This window comes from Xenopus laevis, chromosome 4S (assembly GCF_017654675.1).
Source record: "Xenopus laevis strain J_2021 chromosome 4S, Xenopus_laevis_v10.1, whole genome shotgun sequence".
NCBI classification, from domain to species: Eukaryota; Metazoa; Chordata; class Amphibia; order Anura; family Pipidae; genus Xenopus; species Xenopus laevis.
The window spans coordinates 96,082,829-96,105,036 of record NC_054378.1 but is presented as its reverse complement, the minus strand read 5'-3'; positions in this window follow the sequence as shown (position 1 = coordinate 96,105,036).

The window sequence follows — 22,208 nt, the reverse complement described above, 5'->3', positions numbered from 1 at the left end:
GCCTGCCCAAAGGATTTTCAATCCAGCGCAGAGAGCAACAACCCCAGGGGACACAAATTCTGTTAAATGAGCACTAAGGGGTGGGTTCGTGCAATGTCAGGCTTGGGGCAAATTGAAAACTCTTTGCTGATCTACTGTATATCACATAGCTATAGATATATAGCACATATTAAAACTACAATTTTTCCCATTATATTAAAAATAAAAATTCACCCCTAAAGAAAGTCTTGACAAAATTGTGCAAAAATTCTTACTGGGCAAATTGATGTCTAAAAAACTAAAACTGAATTGTGACCCGAAAAAAATCTAATTTATTGGATTATCTAACGAAAACCAGCATTAAACAGCCCTAAACTCTTGACAATCATGAAGGCAAAAAGCATGTTCCAATTGTTAAAGGGACCATCTGCCATTGACTTTTACATAACTCTGACAGATTTCAACTGAAGTATTTTATGAATTTAAGAAGTTGTACCGTGTTAGCCATTGCAAAAATGCAGAAAATGTAAAGATTGGTGATACCTTTTATTGGCTAACTGAATAAGTAAAAATTGCAAGCCAATAAAGCCATGTAGCCAATAAAAGGTATAACAAACTTCACATGTTCTGCATTTTACAGATTATAATTTTTAGCACCTTTGGGGCATAATAAATCTCGAAAAAAAATCATCTTTTTTTACCTTGAATAAATCAAATTTTTAAACCAAACTTGACTGAAGAATTCAAGGCTATATAAATAGCCCCCATAAAGAAATTTTATTTAGTTAATTTCTAAACAAGGGTCTATCATTAAGTACTTCACCACTGAAATAAATTATGTTGTATTTTTTGATACCCAATGAAAGTGGCAAGTAGGGTCTAGGTTATAAGGTTTTAATTAGTGATGAGTGAATGAGCCCCGTTTTGCTTCACCAAAAATTTTCCAAATATTTGCAAAACAGCAAAAATTTGCATAATGCATTGAAGTCAATGGGCGCCAAATTTCTTTCCACGCAACAATTTTTTCTCACTTCAAATGCACTAAAGTCAATGCTTGTTTTTCTAGTGGCGACAATTTTTCTCTGAGATAATTTTGATGCTGCAACATTTTTGTTGTGGCAAAATTTTTCTTGGCGGATTTTTGATGAAGTTTCACAAAAAAATTCATAGATGTAGATATGTGGAGTTTCGCTGCAAATCCATGCCTGCAGAAAAAAATGTTTCATCACTATTTATAACGAAGAACATATAGCAAATGTTTAAACTGATTGTTTCACGAATTTCGCGCGAAATTCTCAAATTTTTCGGTGAAGCGAAACGGCGCAAATTCGCCCATCACTTATGTGGAGCATATTATGCCAACACCAATAGCGCCAATAGCAATATCTCACTCCCCTCAAACACAAAAGGAAGACAATGCAAAGTGGTTGGAATGCAGCGCAATTACTGTATCTCTGAATAAACATTGGTGTGTAGAAAATATTGTCCTTTATTGAAAGGGATGTATATACCGATCTGTCCAAAAATGTATATGGTCTATACTTTACAAGAATCTGTTTAAGAGCTTAGGGTAATGCAATAAAAGGCATCAAGTTTATACCAGGGCTAATAACCCACAGAAACCACGAAGAATGCTGGTAAAAAAAATGGAAAGAAAAAAATTTGCGTCAATTTTACCAATTTTTATGCGCGACATGTTTTTTGACATGGCAGATTTGTCAACGCAGTTTTGCAAATGAGTTCAATTGCGGCAAAACATGTCAATTGCCGCAAATTTGTGTCTGGCGAATTTATTCGCCCATCGTTAACCATAACCCTATGGCAAATTGCATTAAATGTAAATTAGAGGATGCTAGATTTGCTCCTATGGTTTGGCATTGTGAAATTATTTATACATTCTGGTAGCCAGTTACAGGTATGGGATCTGTTATCCGGAAACCCATTTTCCAGAATGCTCCAAATTATGGGAAGGCCATCTCCCATAGACTCCATTTTAATCAAATAAGCCAATTTTTTTAACCACAATATCCTTTTTCTTTGTAATAATAAAACAGTATATTGTTCTGGATCCAAACTAAGATATAATTAATCCGTATTGGAAGCAAAACAATACTGTTGGGTTTAATTCATGTATAATTATTTTTTTAGTAGACAAGGTACTGAGCTAAAAATTACAGAAAGACCTTTTATCCGGAAACCCACAGGGCCAAGCATTGTAAATAACAGATCCGATACCAGTATTGAAATTCTTTATACATTTTTACACTGCTAAAAGGGGGCTTTTTGTTCAGGCAAGAGTGTTAAATGTATTTTCTATGTATTTTCATGAATAAATATAAATGTATAGCTTTTTTACACAGAATGTGTGCACCAACCTCCAGAGAGTGTAGTGGGAATCAATCACTTCATAATAAAACAAGGTGATGGAGTGGTTGCATTACACTGTGAACCTAAGGGAGGTGTGGAACCAAGTATAAAAAAATATACCACAATTATGTATTTCTGGATCAGATATCGGAGGGTATATTTTCCCTTTAACAACAGGGAGATATTTCGGATACATAAACTTTACTTAAACATTATTAAAAACCAGTATGATAATTTCTATGTTTTATTTTAAGTAATAAAGTGCATCATGTTTTTTTTGTATGTTATGTGGTAGAAATGTTTTTATTTCTGACAAACAGGAACAATATTTGTCCATGGAGATAAACATTTGTTACAATCTAATTACAACAGATGTCCTTTGAAATTGATTACTGGGTTAGTATTGATCTAAAAGCAGGAAAATCTGTAAAAGTTTGTGAAACCTGTTTAATTACTCTTTTATTGGTACCAAGAAAAGAAACAAGTAGTGCAGGAATCCAATTTTAAAGCAATACTGTGTTTCACAGTTCTTAAATACGTTTTGATCAAATAGCATTACAGGGTGCACAGATTCTTTGCTGGAAGAACAAGCTGTTGGTTTAGATTGCACGATTCATATTTGCAAAGTTCAAGCCATATGAATGTCCTCCCCTCCGTACCTTGGAATGTTTTGCATAACACTGATATGATACAATATTAATTGATAGCTGCTCAGAAGTTCTTAGGGGCACATTTACTTAGCTCGAGTGAAGGAATAGACCATCGAATTAGCTACTTCGACCTTCGACTATGACTTCGAATCGAACGATTCGAACTAAAAATCGTTCGACCATTCGATAGTCGAAGTACTTCCTCTTTAAAAAAAACTTTGACCACCTACTTCGCCACCTTAAACCGAGCATCAATGGGGATCGAAGGAAAATCCTTCGATCGATGGATTAAAATCCTTCGAATCATTAGAATATCGCTAAATCCTTTGACTTCGATATTTGAAGTCAAAGGATTTAACTTCGAGGGCCAAATATCAAGGGTTAATTAACCCTCGATATTCGACTATTAGTAAATGTGCCCCTTAGTGTTCCAAAAAATATTTTTGGCTATAGAAAACAGAAAGATTCTTTGCAGTTTTCACACCATTTGCTGCTGTTTCACTGGTTCTGTTGCTTCCAACAAGTGACAAGAAAAAGGCAGATTCTTTATTGATGCTGGAATGGGATTGTTAAGGGTAAGCTAATTACTGTATGTGATTAATGGGAAATATTTTAGTGGTATGCACTCTATATACACTATATCATGCATTTTACAGTAGTGTTTTTGCTTGGGTATTATGAATTACTGTAAAATTGTCTAATTATAATTGGATGAAAAAGAACATTTTTTTCTAGGCTTTATATCTTAGACAAAGGCTTTAAGATCGCACTGACCTGCCAATGCAAGTGACAGCTCATCTTGGCTCATTTTCAAGCAGAACAAATACAATTCAGGGAATTGTCATAAAGCATGTCATGGTTTTGTTTATCTCTGTGATCTTTTTTTTCTTATTTATAGTCACCTTGGCCATTATATATCAGGACTTAGAGAATTATTTCCTTTCTCTAGCCAAAATCGTATAGCTCTGGTTGGCCTCTGTAATATATGGCATCTGCAGAAAATATAAGACTAGAAGATCTGATTTAGGCACTTGATCTACCCCCAGTGTCCCCACAAACACAGAACGATCATCCAGTCCATGTGTAAGCTGGCGTAGAAATGCATGGCTTAGTTACATTCAAATGATGTAACTAATAGTTAAGAGTGAAATTTTGCGCCAAGTTTCGAAGCAAAAATGATGCCCATAGAATTTAATTGGTGAAAAAAATCATTGCACATCAAAAAAAATTGTCGCCCATAGACTTCAATGCATTTTGGCAAAGTTTTGCAAATTTTCGGCAAAGCAAAATGGGTCAGATTTGCCCATCACTAGAAACTAATTTAAGGGGTGTTTCACCATTAGTTTAACTTTTAGTATGTTGTAGAATAAGAATAGCCAATTCCAGGCGACTTTTCAATTGGTCTTCATTATTTATTTTCTATAGTTTTTGCATTGTTTGCCTTCTTTTTCCGATTTTTTCTAGCTTTCTAATGGGGGTCACTGCCATATGCTCTGTAAGGCTACACAATTATTGTTATTGCTACATTTTATTACTCATTCTCCTATTCAGGCCCTCTCCTATTCATATTGTAGCCTCTCATTAAAATCAATGCATGATTGCTAAGGTAATTTGGACCCTAGCAACCAGATTGCTGAAATTGCAAAATAGAGAGCTGCTGAATAAAAAGCTGAATAACTCAAAAACCACAAATAATAAAAAATGAAAACCAATTTCAAATACAGTATCAGTCTCTACATCATACTTAAAGTTAACTCACATTTGAACAACCCCTTTAACCTGTACACATGTCACATATTTGGCCAAATAAAGGCATATTTGTCCAAAGGGAAAAGTATACAATATAGTTCAGTCAGCACTCCCCAAATCCACTTTTTTTTTTTCAATCCTGTGACTTGTGGTCCACTCACCAACTGGATTATAGGATTCTGATATTCGACACAGCACCGCTGAAGGATACCGTTAAAAACCCTTTATTTGAAAACACATGCCTTTTGATCTGCAGCAAGTGCAATGTTTTTGGTCTGCTCTTGGCCCTTTATAAAGCTTGACTAAGGGAAAAGTATAAACATATTCACTTTGGTTTCCAATGTATAAGGATCCCTCTGTGAATATAATTGCTCATACAGTAGATCTCAGACATTCTGTAGTTCTCTACAGCTCTACAGTGTTTCCCTGCTTCTGTATCGGTGGTCCAGGACCAGCACATGCACTGTGTACTAAAACGGCTGACTTTACACTACTGCTCATGCAGCGGTCTTTGATCGGAGCATATGGTGAATTCTTCAAAGATGTTGGCACAGGAGCTCCCATAGAAAGCTATCCTGGACTGGTAAGTTTTCCAGTGAAGAGGAGGCAAGTGATTGTATTCACTGAGCAGTGACAAACGATATGGCTCTCCTTTTCATTTAAAAAAGGGCCCATATGTCAGATATCCCTCCCTTGAGCCTGTGTGGACAGCTCACTAGCACATTTTATTTGTTTCAATAACTTTACATTTTTTTGTATTGAAAGAATAATGCTGCTCATAAAATAAAAGTATTGTAGGATAAGACAAGAAATCTAAATCTTAAGGGCAAAATATTCGTCTAATGACTAATACTACATTCCTGGGAGAAAATATACAGTATAATCCCTACATTAACAAACCTTTTCAGTAAATTGGTTTGGATCTACCCCTAATCTATGGCAAAATGGTGGAATGTTAACATTTTATTGTATTGTATTATTGGTGTTTAGTTTTGGTATTACAACTAGTGATAATTTCCACATTTTCAGCGAAAATGCAGTGAAAATATGCCGGCAAAAAATCCACTGCAACAAATAATAATTCGTGCATCATCATAGTGGCGCGCATAAATTATTCAGACACCCATTGACTTTAATGCATTTGGTTGTGCGTATAAAAATTGTTGACTTCAATGTGTTTAGCAAATTTTACGGCGAATCGAAAAGCCACAGATTCTCCCATCACTAATTACAACGTAATTTTCTTTTACCCGCTGCCATACAAGCTGTGAACAGTTTAATAGGACGTGGAGAAATGCATGTATTGAACCAAAAGGCATTGTATTGTGCTATTATTATTGTAGGTTTAGCATTAAGATCAGAATAAAACAGCACTGTTTGTCAAAATTATGAATTAAAGGATTAGCAAGCATGTTAGTAGAGCTAGAGGGTTTGATTTTTTATTATAATCTTATACCCCGGGGTTTCGCATCATTTAAAAGTTTAAATATATTTGAAAGTTTATACAGTATTATCTGTTATCAGTGTTTTTACTTTTGACCTACTACTGACAAAAATATTTTTGGCAATAAAAATAAATCATAGGGACCCTGGGAGGAAGATTCAGCTTCTTTATCTTTTCAATCTTTTTTCACAAAACAGGAGTTTTCCATTTATATATCAGAAAAGGATATATGGTGCCTTTGTTTCTTTTGTAAAAGCAAGGCCATAAATGCCATGTATTCTTTATGAGAGAAAAATAAACAGGCATATTTCTTATGAGTCGCTGGAGTAGTGGAAGATTGAAGACTAAATAGATGAACGTGCTGCAAAAGAAACAACATGATTGATAGAAGAACGTTTTATATAGACATTTGACCTAAGTAAACATTAAATGGCCAGTAGTCTTGATTAATAGAATTATTTGAATTCCTTAAAGAATTTTTGTATGTGTGTTTACAACTGAGTAAAAAATATATATACACATACAGTATATATATATATATATATTTTATAATACTGGAATCACTACAGGCGATATGAGTGCCTACAAAGAGGCTTCATATGTTGTTTTTGGTGCAATGTTTTCTAAACGCCTGTATAGGGAACCAGTGGAGTTGCACTTCCACCAAGGTGACACACGGAGCATGTGGCACGGACAGAGCACCATCACGGACTACAAAGGAAACTCCTCGGTGACACTAAGCACAGATCCTGCATTTGCTGATGAGCTCAACCAGTTTTATTCCCGTTTTGAGATTAGCCACATGGCTAGCGCTAAGTACAGCCTGACAACGGAAGAGTATGACGTGCGTGCAGCATTAAAATGGGTAAACATCAGGAAAGCAGCAGGTCCAGCTGGCATCTCCGGACTCCTTCTGCGCTGTTGTGCTTATCATCTGTCTGGAGTTTTGACTGTTATCTTTAATGAGTCTCTGGTGCAGTCTGTGGTCCAAACATGCTTCAAAAAATCCAGAATTCTTCCTGTTCCAAAAAACAATAAGGCCTCATGCCTAAATGACTACTGACCTGTTGCATTGACATCATTAGTCATGAAAGTGTTTTGAGAGGCTTCTTAAGCATATCATCTTCTCCTTCATCCCCAGTTTCATGGATACACTTATATTTGCCTACTGTCACAACATAGCAACAGAGGATGTAATTTCCCACGTGCTGCATACCACCCTCAGCCAAGTGGCTAAGCAAGAGGGGAACTATGTGCTGATGTTATTTATTAATTACAGTTCAGCATTCAATACAATATTACCCTGCAGACTGTTCACTAAACTGAAGGATTTAGGACTTAACAGACTTTGTGCGTGTGGGTGTTGGACTTTCTCACAGGCAGAACACAGATAGTGAGAGTTGGTAACTGTGTCTCTAACAGTATCACTATTAATACCAAAGCTCTACAAGGATGTGTTCTTAGCCCCCTGCTGTACTATCTCTACACCCACGACTGTGTGGCCACACATTGTTCAAACACTATTGTGAAGTTTGCTGACGACACGGTAGTGTTGGTCTTCATCACGAACAATCATGAGACAGCCTACATGGAAGAAGTGGTTAACCTGACAATGTACTATCAGGAAAACTGCCTCCAGCTGAAGCAAGACCAAGGAGCTGGTGGTGGACTTTAGTAGGAGACAGCAGCGGAACTATAAACCCTTTAAAATCAATGGGACCCTAGTGGAGAGGGTGAGCAGTTTTAAATACCTCGGAGTCCACATCTCTGAGAACCTGACATGGTCTAAACACATCCAAGTTCAAACCAAAAGTGCAAAGCAGCTATTGTACCACCTCCCACAGTTGAGGGGTCTCTTCGAACATTCTAAAGACTTTCTACTTCGGTGCTGTGGAAAGTGTCCTAACACAGAACATTACATCCTGGTTTGGAAACAGCTGTGTCCAGGACTGCAAAGCCCTTCAGAGAGTGATACATGGAGCAGAACGCCAAGAGATGCAGGACCAAAGCCCGCAGGATTCTCAAGGACTTATCACATGCCAGTAATGGACTGTTTTACCTACTTAAACCAGGGAAATGTTTTTGCAGTATCCTGGCCAGAACTGAGAGACTTAAACAGAGTTTCTATCCTCAGGCCATTAGACTGCTGAACCAGGACATGCCACCTTACCCATAATTTCCCATATCCCTTCCCCCCCTTTCTTTTCTCACTTGCACCTATTTGACCTATGTAACACTACATCACCACAATACAGTACTGCACTGCTGTTTTTTTTATACTTTTTATACAATCTTCACTCACTGACAATTATGTAAATAATATGGTTTATGCCACCTTACCCATATCTCCTAACCCCCTCCCTTTTTGCACCTACTTGATCAATGTGACACATTACGTCACCAAAATACAGTACTATACAATCCACATACTATGCACTTTAATACTGTGTGCTGTTACTGCACCATTTATAACATGGTTATTTGGTGTACTGTACTGCATTGCTGTTTTATATTTTATATTTTTTTATTTATCTACTGTATATTTTATATTTTTATACAATCTTTACTCACTGTCATTATGTAAATAACAAGGTTCATCTTGTACTACATATGCTCTGCTGCTATACTTAATTTGAAAAAAAGAATTGAATTTTTTTTGGCAATCCTTTTGTACTTAGTTGTAGTATTTAACTAGTATGTTTTAATTTTTGCACAGTCTAAAAAAAAGTGGATTGCAGGATGCACTTCACTGCATGTTGTACTTGTATAACTATGCATGTGACAAATAAAGAATCTTATCTTATCACACATATATTTTGTTCAGATGGGACCGAAATGTCACGTCGGCTGTACATGCTTTTTCTAATACATTTGTTTTGATTTAAAGAAATCCCGGTGTTGCTGGTCTGATTTGGAACAATTTTACCTTGCACCTGGGGACTTACAAGTCAATATATATATATTGTTATATATATATATATATATATATATATATATATATATATATATATATATATATATATATATATATATATATATATATATATATATATATATATATATATATATATATATATATATATATATAACACTGATGTTTTACTGTGAACAGGGTCTTGATAAAGGTCTTAGAAAAAGACCGAAACGTTGGCCGGTTCCTGTTTTAAATCTATTTAATAAATATGGAGTTTTAAACTGAAAAATCCTGGTGTGCACCTTTGTCAGTGGAAATTGGATAATGCAGCTATTTTCAGCGTAGCACCCAGGTATGTGACTAATTATTGGAGTCTCTCATGGGTGGTGTGCGTTAGGACTTTGAATGTGTATATATATATATATATATATATATATATTCACACTGTATATATTATAACAAACATGGAAAAGTTTTGTGAATAAGTTCTAACTGCATTCACATTTTGGGGGAATTCAAAAAGTTGCTAATAGGTACAGCTATTGTTGCTGCACATAATAAAATCATCCCATTTAAAGTACCAAATTGCCTAATTAACTCAGCCTAAAATGCAACTTATTGTCTATTTATCCTTTGCTCATTTAACCTGTGTGTAACATCTGTCTAGGATTGGTGGAAGTTAAAGATGAAATTTTACTTACCATAATATCTTTTTCCTTGAAGTCCATACAGCAGCACATATGGGTTAAATACACTTCCTTATTCTGATAGGACAGACAAAAGCCAATTTAAAATAGCAAGGATCCCATAAGTTCACTTCCCTAAACTCCCTCCATTGTGTTGTAACAAGAATACACAGACCAAACGGCTTCAATATATATTTATTAGGATGGGAATCAGATGTGCTGCTGTATGGACTTCAAGGAAAAAGAAATTACGGTAAGTAAAATTTCATCTTTCCTTGACGTCTTAAACAGCAGCACATATGGTATATAGCAAGTAACAGGGTGGGAATATTGCTTCTGGTACACCGACTGGAGAATTGTTCTACCGAAGGCTGCTTCCTGGGAAGCCTCGATGTCCAATCTGTAGTGTTTAGCAAACGTATGGAGACTAGTCCATGTGGCTGCTCTGCAGATTTTGATTGGGTGAGACCAACAATCGTTCTTCCCAAGATGTTGCTATTGCACGGATTGAATGTGCTTTTAGAAGAGGTGTCCTTTATCCATCTAGCTAGGGTAAGTCTAGCTGCCGATTTTCCTTTGTTTTTCCGAGAAAGAGTCAAGAAGAGAGATTCACATTTTCTAAATCCTTCAGTTCTTGATAAATATTCTTTAAGAACACAGCACAAATCTAGGGAATGATATCTCTTCTCCTCTTCGGACTGTGGATCTGGACAGAATGTAGGTAGAATAATCTCCTGATTAATATTAACTTTAGATGCTACCTTAGGTGTAAAAATTGGCAGAGTTCTAAGGATAACCTGATTTGGAAAAAAACGTAGATAAGGTTCCCGGCATGCCAAAGCTTGAATTTCACTGACCCTCTTTGAGGAAGTAATAGCAACAAGAAAAACTGCTTTGAATGATAAATATTTACTATCCACATTTTCAAGCGGTTCAAAAGGAGGATCACATAAGCCTTCCAACACCAAATTAAGATCCCATTGAGGTACTGGATTCACCACTGGAGGGTTAAGTACTTGCGCAGCCTTTATGAATCTTTGAATAAGCAAAACCGAGGATAAGTGAATTCCATTCCAAAGGCCTTGTGCAGTCTGATTCTTGCAATGTGCTCCCCATCCAGTGGCAGAGGCATCTGTAGTGACCAACAGCCAATCTGGCTCCAGAATTGGTCTGCTCTCCCTCAGTCTGTCTGGGTGTAACCACCAATGCAGGGCAGACTTTGTTTCCATGTCACATCCAGTGATTCCAGTCTTCTGTCCCACAGTGACAGAATTTCCTGCTGCAAGGGACGCATGTGAAACCTCGACCATGGAAGTGCTTCTATGCAAGAGACCAGAATTCCCAGAATTTGCATCATCTGTCTCAGGGAGACCGGTAAGGGACACATCAAGTGTTCCACTTGATTCTGAAGGTTGTTTATCCTTTCTGGTTTTAATGAAACTGACATCCTTACTGTGTCGAAGCACATTCCTAGGAATTGCAAGGTTGAAGAGAAGATTTCTCCCTGTTGACAATCCAACCGAGAAACTGAAGTATTTCCAAGGTTCTCAGAAGATCTTTCTGGAGAAGAGAGGCTCTCGGTAACCAGTCATCCAAATACAGGACCACGTGGATTCCTTCTCGTCTCCGGATAGCCGTGACTGATGCCACTATCTTTGTAAACACTCTGGGGGCAGAGGTTATCCCAAATGGCAATACTCGGAACTGAAGATGAGTTAGTTGTCCCTGAATAAAAACTGCAATTCTTATTTCCTGTGTGCTCTGCACATTGGTACATGTAGGTATGCATCTTTTAGATCGATAGTCGCTAGATAATCTCCGGCTTCTAGAATATGAATTACTGAATTGACCGTTTCCATTCAAAAACGTTTCTTCTGGATATATTGGTTCACAAATCTTAGGTCTTAGGCTTCGGTACCAAAAAACAATGGAAAAGGTTACATTTCCTTCCTCTGATTTTGGAACCTCTTCTAGTACTTTCTTTATGAGAAAGGATTTTATAGATACTTCCAGAGCCGCTTGTTTCTTGTGAGAAAAATGTACTGGCGTAAAAAGAAATCTTGGAGGAGGAAAGCTTTAAAAACTCTATGCGATATCCCTCCTGTATCAGCTGTAGGACCCATGTGTCTGATATTAACTCTTGCCAGTGGTCTAGAAAAAAAGAAAGTCTTCCTCCCACTGGCAGACTGCTGGCGTCAGAACTCCCTCTTACGGGCAGAAGAGGAACCTCTAAACCTTCCTCTTGTGGATCTTTGGAATCTTCCCTGATTCCTAGCTGGCTGATTTATCTCTTTCTCTTTTTCCTGGTTTGTGGAGTTTTAACTGGTGATCTTTGCCGGCAAAAAAAAAGAACCTCTCCACCTCAACCTCTGCCTATATTGAGGCAGGTTCTTACCCTTTTTGTTAGACATTTTTTCCATCAATGTGTCTAACTTAGAACCAAAAAGATGTCCCGGTTCATAGGGCATATTACATAGATTAGCTTTAGAGGTGGTGTCCGCCGACCATGGTTTGAGCCAGATCACTCTTCTGGCTGCAGATGCCATATTCTTTAAGGCTAATTTTAATGACTCTATAGAGGATTCACATAGAAATTCCGTAGCTGACTTCAGCATCTTCAATGACTTCTTGAGCTGATCTCTAGGTGTCTTAGATTCAATATCTTCCTCTAACTGTGTTAACCAATTCCTTAATGCCCTTGAAACCGCTGAAGCTGCCACTAATGGCTTGCATTGGGCTGATGCTGTTGAGTATACTCGATTTAACAAATTTTCAGCCCTGTGATCCATCGGGTCTCTTAGTCCCGACCCATCTTCCACAGGGATAGTCGTTCTTTTGGAAAGACGAGCAACAGCCATGTCCACCGCAGGTGGAGTCTCCCAAACTTCAGCTTCCTCATCAATAGGAAATAAGGCTTTAAATCTCTTATTAATCACCGGAGCTCTATCCGGATTTTTCCACTCAAACTGTATTAAATACTTTATAACCGGATGGAGTGGAAAGGATTTACCACTCTTTTGTCTTTTCCTTTTCTTTGAATCATCTTTTCCTTCATGTGCCTCAGTTTCTCCTCTAACAGCTTTAACAAGCTTTGGAATCTTTGATTTGGAAGTCCTTTTTCCTCTGACCACATCACCTTTATTGGACATCTATGGGAGAAATCAGGCATTGTAATAAAAGTACTAAGATAAAACCCAGAGAATCCAAAAGGCATCCTACCTTATAGGCTTCCACAGGCAACTGCAGCCCCCAGAACATGTAGCTCACGTAGGACAAGGGCAGCACGGCTTATATTTTTAGCTATTTAAAATTTCCGGGTTGAAAACACCAGTGAATTGATGCTAGCGTCATTACGTTGCGTGTCAGCGCATCCTGCGTTCCACTGCACATTTGCGCCTGCGCAACTTCGCAACTCTGGTAGCCGATTTACCTGTCTGCCTGAGGGAATTCCCCTCCAGAGTAGCCAACCAGAGATGACTCCCCAAATGGCCATTGGGATCTATTTGTCCTGGAATCTTCGGAATGCCGTCTGCACACAAAAAGAAAAAGCTCTGCCTTCCCACCAGCAGGTAGGACAGAAAAAAACACAATGGAGGGAGAGGGTTTGGGGGAGTGAACTTATGGTATCCTTGCTGTTTTTAATTGGCTCTTGTCTGTCCTATCAGAATGAGGAAGGGTATTTAACCCATATGTGCTGCTGTTTAGGATGTCAAGGAAAGGGAATTTAATAATAACTTGCACCCATTGAAAGTAGCGATTTTGTAGATGCAGCACATGGTAGAACTACTGAAAATGTTTTTTCCATAAATCTTATTTATTAAAATTCTCATTTTGGTTAGGCATATTTTGTAATTGATTTAAATGTGATTGCGGAAAATAATGCCCCAGGAATAAAAAGCTGATTTGCAGGCTTGCTTAAATGTTTTTTTTAAAAATTTAGATGCCCTGAATCCAGCTGAATCCAAGCTTTTTTTCAGCATGATTCAACAAGAAAACAACACACAAATATTTGAATTTGAGTTCTGATTTGATTGAGAATTCAGCTGAATCTTACTAGAATTCCTAAAATGTGGATTTGGTGCATCCTTAGTTGAAAATAACTGCACATTTTCTGATAATCAATTTTGGGTTTTTTTTCCCATGATTTTCTTGAATTTCGATAAAAAAATCACTCAAATTGTAATAAATTAGCCCTCATATGCAATAGCTGAGTTCAAAACCCAGAGACTAAAGTAATAGACTGTGCTAGAATATGTTGAGATTGGGAAATGTGCAATTTCCAAAAACAGTGCCGTTCACTGTCACCATGCATCAAAACATAATCATTAAAAAAAATTAACAATACATTATTTTCAAATCATGCTCCTATGTTCCTACCAAATATCATGCAGAACTGGTAATATTTCAAGCAACACAAATTAAATTGAGTATAAATATTAATGGGCTGTTAATTGTAAATTGTTAAGAATATTAATCTTGCCAAGCAAAATGGATTTTACTGTTTGCTAAAGCTGAACATTTTACACAGTGCATATGTGAACATATCTCATTTAACTTTTGGTTTGACATTGATTTATTTAAAAGGTTATTCCATTTTCAGAGGCTATGCAGAAGCTTTTTAAAATAACAAAATGGATAATTTCTTCCTTTTCTCTTCATAAAAAAATGAAAGTGGTTGAAAATATTAGCAGGCAATCAGCACAATCAAACTCAGTTAGGGCTCTGATGAGACCTTTTGTACTTTAAATGCTTAATGACCATAATGTATTTTAAGCTGAACCACACACCAGACAGGGAAAGCATAGAAAATATGCTGATGCTTTGTCATTTCTTTTTTGAGATGTGATTGTTTTGCCAAAGACTGTCAAAGATTGGAATTTAGATCAAACATATTATATTACACCATGGCACTGTTCTGGAAAAACAGCCAAGTTTGGTTTAAAATGAATCTGAAATTTTAAGATAACCTTATATTTTCTTACAGCCACGCTACAAGAAACAAATAAGAATCAATTCATATGATAAACTATATACAATACAATGAACTGTGGTTTATTGGAGCTGACTCATCATTTACAATAAATCTATTATATGTTAGCGTAAACTTACTGAACGTTATTGCCTGTGAAATTGATTTCTGATACTCTAGGGTGGTGATATTTTTTGCTGTATACACAGTAATGCACCATTTTAAAATAAGAAAATGAGTTATATTATGTGATGGGGTGCTATAAAGTATCTTAAAATCTTTTAATGCCATCAGTGGCACTTACAGGCTTTATAAGTCCCTCTTTTACAAATATGGACATTTGAGCTTAATTATTAAAGAAGATCCTACATAAAACCACAAACTATAAAAACAATTGCATTGTAAGAAGCAGCAGCCTATCACAAACTATAACAGAGAAAAAATTGAGACATTTAGGGGCCGATTCACTAACTTCGAGTGAAGAATTCGAAGTAAAAAAACTTCGAATTTCGAAGTGTTTTTTGGGTTACTTCGACCATCGAATGGGCTACTACGACCTTTGACTACGACTTCGAATCGAACTATTCGAACTAAAAATCGTTCGACCATTCGATAGTCAAAGTACTGTCTCTTTAAGAAAAAACTTCGACCCCCTAGTTCGCCATCTAAAAGCTACCGAACTCAATGTTAGCCTATGGGGAAGGTCCCCATAGGCTTTCCTAAATTTGATCGAAGGATATTCCTTTGATCGTTGGATTAAAATCCTTCGAATCGTTCGATTTGAAGGATTTTATCGTTCGATCGAAGGAATAATCCTTTGATCGTTCGATCGCACTATATGCTCTAAAATCCCTCGACTTCGATATTCGAAGTCGAAGGATTTTAATTTCCAGTCGAATATCGAGGGTTAATTAACCCTCGATATTCGACCCTTTGTGAATCGGCCCCTTAGGGTTATTGGTTAGGTATAAGATGATAATGTTCACCCTCAACCTAACTCTAACACTTGACACATTACTGAAGGGGAGAGCTGAGTGCAGATATCTGTAGGTCTTAAGGTTACCATACACCTGAAGATCCTCTTATTTGGAGAGTCACTCAATCTTTCAGAAAGGAAGTTGAGGTGGACCCATGCTATGTGATATGAGTAAAACTTGTCTCAATGAATATCCCATACCTGTGTCACTAGCAGTATTTTACAAGGGCACTTCATTTTTTTCCAACTGTTAATATTGTAGACTGCCCTGAACCAACAATTCTAATATAGTTTATATGGAAAATGTAACTCTTATATACAGGGTATGCTGCAAATCATTTCTATATTGTGTTTCTTCCTACTGTTGTGAAGCTTGATTAGGGAGGGAAATTTGCTAACGGGCATATTTTCACCTTGGAAAGCTCAGCCACACTTCACACATCCATATGCTTATTCATCAAAATTCGAAGCTACATCTTGGCAGACGAATACTGGTTAAGCGTCGCCAGCAAAAATTCATCAGCACGAGCCTTTCCTAGCAACCTTTTGCTAGCTTTAATATCTGCCTAGTGAAATGTCATAAGTGCACTTATGCTTAGGTCAATTTTATAAGGGCGGGTACATATAGGTCATAATTATGACTTTATTAGTGATATTGGTGAAATTGCTTGAAGTGGCCACTTATTATTAAGTTCAAGGAAGCAAAATTAATGTCCTAGACATAAGCCCACTGTAAAACAAATGTGGCATGCTCCTCAAATGTTTTTTTTTAATTTTTTAATGACTTTTCTGCATACAGGATATAATGTCACTGACATAAGACTGGAGGAAGATGTAACTTCATCAGTTTGCCAGGTGGAACCTGGTGAAGCAGACTCTTGCGAAAAGGTGACATAGTGGAAAATTCGCATTTTGATGAATCTAAGTAACGATCATTTCGCCTGAGCAAAAATTCGCCTGTTGAAAGGGCATGAAACTTTATTAGGCTGAGCTCTTGCACTAGTGAATTTTCCTCTACACCTGTTAGTAAATTGGCCATGTCCCTGCCAAGTGTTGTTTTGCCGTATTTTCACTAGTGACGGCCACTTCGCCCTTTAGTAAATTTTCCCCTAGGTGTGCTAAACAGTGTTCTTTGACACAACTTTTTACAAATAAGGTTGCACATTGATCCAAACTGCATCAAAGAAATGGGAGTTCAATGCATAACACAAATTAAAGACACATGGCTATTAGACACATGGCTTTACGATCTGTAACAATTACAACATTTCTGGACTGCTCCCGGCCCTTTATCAAGGTATCAAAAAAATGGGAGTTCTCATAACACTTTGTTTTTTGTATCCTGCACATTGTAAATGAGTCCTGGTATTAACCTACAAGAAGTGCTACAATTCACTAAAGACAACCTGCAAAAAATGTTTTGTTCATAATTTTATTGACACATTAAATGGTCAAGTAATATATATCATCTCCGTTGTTTGTCATGAGAGTTTGCTGGCACCTTGAAAATGTTCCCTATACCCTGAGACAGGAGTGGGGGTTGGGTGGCAATCCATGAGCTAGGAAGATTAAAGGAACAGTAACACCAAAAAATATTAAACTAATCAAAATCATCTAATGTAGTGTTGTTCTGCACTGGTAAAACTGGTGAGATTTACTTGAATTTAGCCACAAGTGAATTAGTGGGTTGGGCAGTTATTTTTATTAATTCAATAATTTCTATCTGAGATACTCCGAATATCAGCAACAACTACTGTTTATCCCCATCACCCTCACAACAGCTGGCTACCCCTTCTGGCAGAGCAGTATCAATCATATCAACGTGTGAATAGAGATGCCAGCATGTTCATTTAGGCTAGGATAAAACTGGAGCCCTCGTGAAATTATTTTAGACATATACCAACTGCATTGCATTTTATGCATCTGTGAGGCAAGAACATTTTTAAAGTGGTTTTAAAGTAATGAGCTGGCAACCCTACGTGTGCACTGGATTGATGGGCTTTTACTTGAAGCCGTTTGCTCTTCTTTGCTATCGCTGATGTCACACATGCAGATTAATAGCTGCAACATTTAGCTGGCTACAAATAGGTTTCATTGCTTGCAGTGTGGCAGCCTTTATAAACAGGTATTCTGAGGTAAACTATTTAACTGACAACCAGTTGCAGATTCCAATCTACATGAGTAACATTAGCCTAAACCTTTATCTTGCAGACATTGTCTTGTAATATCTCTCTAAGCAATGATAACATTATATTGTGCATTATGGTTCAAAGGGGTCTATTGCAAAAAAATTTAATTTAATATAAGCTTAATCATATTGAAATAAGAAACGTTCTACATACAACCAATTAAATATTCGGTACTGTTTCTAAAATAATCAAGTTTATCTTCACTATCCCTCTCTCAGCATCTGTTTCTCTTCATTCTCTCTTCCTGCAGGAGTTGGGTGTCAGATAATAGTTGACAGTTAGATCCAATATATATTATAGTGAGGTTCCTGTTGCCTAGACGATGTATTCTAGGGATGGGCGAATTTTTTCACCTTGTTTCGCTGCAAAAATGATGCCCACAGACTTGTATGGCGTTGTGCGTCAAAAAAAAAAAAAGACGCGCGTCAAAACAATTTCGACACGCGACAACGTTTTTTTGATGCCCATAGAATTTTTGGCGATACGAAACGGGTCAAATTCGCCCATCCCTGCTCACTCAATTAAAATCACCCGACATCATGTCTCTCTACATGCAGGTTTTATGCAAAAGGCAGTTATTTTGTAAGATTTTGTTTGTACTGTTGTTAACCAAGGATCTATTTATGTAAATATGTATATTTATTCTCATATACACATGCACATCAGTATTCCTGATTATAAGGGTTCTTTAATGAAAGAGATAGTTCACTCAAAATATATATATTTATTTACAAAAACTATTGACACATATCTACAGAAATAATACACATACACAAGTTACACTACATAGAATGTATAACAAATAGTTACAAAGACAATTACAAATATGTATATGTTAGATCTAAATCCACTGCCTTTCAGATACTCATCCTTCCATTAGGTCTGTCATCTATATCCTCACTCCAGGAACTCTCAGGACTCTCTGACTAACCAAGCCTATTGTATTAACCTTAAAAACTGACCATAGGTACATGTCAGGTTCTGATTGGTCAGTGACCAATAAATTAATCTTGGGGAGTAGGGCATGGATTCCTGAGGCAGTTCATTCAATAATCAGGACAATGGAAGGGGGAAAGGCAGTTTGGATACAAGAAGGACTGGATTCTCAGCTGCTATTGGTCAAAGGGGACTTAACAACTGTGTGCTAAATAGGGAGTCACTGAAGCTTGTATCTGTTGTGTCCTGATACCATCTAAGCTGTAAATCACATAACATTCTTAAATACACCACACAACATATACATAAAATATACACTTCTTTATATAATAAAGGTATGACACAAGCAAGTGTTACGGTAACACTGGAATCTGTTATTTGACTGAGCTCTAATACATCTGCTAGGCATGGAAGCCCCCCCCCCCAATAAGATAGATTGGTTCTAACTGTCAATGAATAGCTAACACCCAACTGCTGCAAGAAGACTGAATAAAGAGAAACAGATGCTAAGAGAGGAATAGTAAATTTAAACTTGATTATTTTAGAAATTATGCAGAACTTTTAATTGATTATATTTAGAAAGTGTCTTATTTCAGTATGATGAAGCTTATATAAAAATTTCATTTTCGCAGTAGTTCCCCTACATATAGGGGCTAATTCACAAAAATAAATTATTCCTTAATGCATAGTTTTGTGTGTTATTATTATTAATTATTAAGGAATAATTATTCAACACACGCTAATAGACATTTTACCTGAAAATTCGACATTACTGCAAATCGGTATTCTAAATGTATTGCAATACTTATAGAATAGAAATAATCCTAACATGTGATTCATAAACATCTTTTAAGCGATAAAAGCATAAAATAGTGCGACCTTTACTGTGAAACTTGAGACCTCCTAGGAGTGGGCATTACTTAATGACATCAGTTCCTATTTGTCTTTGGTGATTGTCTGTGGTGAAGCATCTTCGAGTTTTCTGGGAAGATCAGCTCTAAGTAAGAAGTAGTGAGGTGCTACCGATTCAGTAGGGCAGCAATTAAAGGCCTTTATGAAGAGCTGTAGATTTACCTATAGCCACTTATACACAGAAGCCATGCTGTCACTGGCATGGTGAAACTTCCTTGCTCCCTTCATTTTTTCACAATGGTAGTTTCCAGAAAGTTGGAGGGATATATGGTGGAGTTACGCTGCCCACATTGGCACGTTGCCTTGGGCAGGTCCTGAATGCACTACGTTCTGTGTGGGAGAAGTACTGTTTTCCAGGAATGGGAATGACTGGATACTGTAAAAAGAGACTTCTACTCTGTCAGTGGCATCCTGAATGTTTTAGGTGCTATAGATTGCACTCATTTAATCTGCCACTAGAGGAATTGAAAAAGCTACCATTCTTTTAATATTCAAGTGTGACAGTAAGATGAATGTTATTTTCTACAGATTTCCTGGCTTGTCATGATTCTTACATCCTGAAGCAGTCAAGACTATATGCTGATTTAGAAAGTAAAAAGAATGCCTGATGGATGGCTTTTAGGTAAATATTTGTGTCATGTCTATCTGAAGTTTAGAAATATCTGCCCCCAGTCTCCTACTGTGAAACCAGGGCCTGCCTGCCATAATGCATTGCATCTTCAGAACCCCAAAAGTTATCTTGCAACAAGATAATTTTTGACTGTAAGTTTAATATCAGAAAACTCTTCTGGGCTGTCATGAGAAATGTAGCGAGGCCCTCTTCCTCAATGTCATTGTTACTTAGACTTAGACTTGTTTCACCTGATTTCTTTTTTTCATGAACTTCTCTTTTCACATATCTTATTTCCCCTGCATTCTCACTGCTCTCACTGCTCTCAATGAAGTTCATAGCTTTATCTTTTTTTCTTTCAGTGTCAGTAATCTTTCTTCCATATTTGCTGCTTTGCTCTCTGATATAAAAGTTTCCATCCCTGCTGCTTCCAAGTCTGCCTTCATTGTGTTCTGGCCTCTGCTCTTTCCTACTCTCTTCTTTCCTTTTTTGCATTCTACCATGTCTGGTGTTGCATTGTAATAATCTTGTTACCACGACTTTCACTCGAAACAGTACTCCCTTTGTGCAGCAAGGGGAGGCCATGTTGCCACTTGTGATAGTGATTGTATAAACAATAAATCTATGTCCTTCATCTAGCGATTAAGAGTAGAAATGGCGGAAGTAATGTGTGATGTGTAATGGTTACCTGGGTAACACCATGTAACAATAGTGCTTGCTTTAAAATAATGTCTGACAATTTTGAATGGTTTAAAATAATGCACAAAATTATGCATGCTATAAAATACTGCACACAGCTCACGCCTGCGTTAACAAAGAAAATGCTTCTTAAGTCAGACAAGTGAACTTTTAGTGAATCTCAACTCAACTTTATTTCACTGTATTAAAAAAAAAATTGACCAAACTCCAAAAACCAAATTTACCCTTAATTTATCAATAATTATTCTCAAAAAATTGGTGCGAGAAAAAGTTGTGCCAAAATCATGAAACAATCGGATTGTGCAACTTTTTCGATTTGATGCTCGAATTATGCAACTTTTTCGAGTTGACGCCCAAAAAACTCAAATTATGATTATATAGATTATGAAGCGCGAACATCCCGAAAAACTTTAAAAGCCTCAAGCTAATAAACATGTTTCAATTGTTAAAGGGCCATGACTTCTACATGATTTTGACAGGTTTTAGGAGTATTTTTGGATTAAAATTTTTAGAAGCTTCAGAGCATAATACATTTTGATGTGACACCTGCATTTTTGCGCAGAGCGATGGATCATGCCGAAATCACCATTTATTCTGCTTTTATTAAACATTGAGTTCTGTGGACAAATAGTTACATGGGGGCTTTAGCATTCAGAATGAATGCCACAGTTGAAACTCAGCGCCAAATATTAAACTTTTTGGGGTTCTAAACTTAACTTTATGGGGCCTAAATTTCTCTAGTTGAGTTTTTAAAGGGGAAAAAAACTTTTCAAAATGTTTTATGCTCTGAAGCTTCTAAAAATTTGAATCTGGGGGAATTAACTCTTTTTGAATGAGAGTGGTCCTGGAACCTGAATCAACCATCCCGGTAACCTGTTTCCCATAGACCTTCACCCTTACTGCATGGACACTCTGACTTTCCTTGAGGGGTGCTGTGGCTCTAGTTTTGACAAATGTGCAGTCCATATCGGAACCATCAGGTGGAGGAAAACAATAGCAGAGTCAAATGGAGGAACAGTAAACTCCTCTGGCAATACTGTACCTTGCCATGGCAGTATGGACTCAGCAGGCAATTCCTTCCTGGTGGGGAGCTGATTGGTCTGAGGTTTAATTGGTCATGTTGACCCC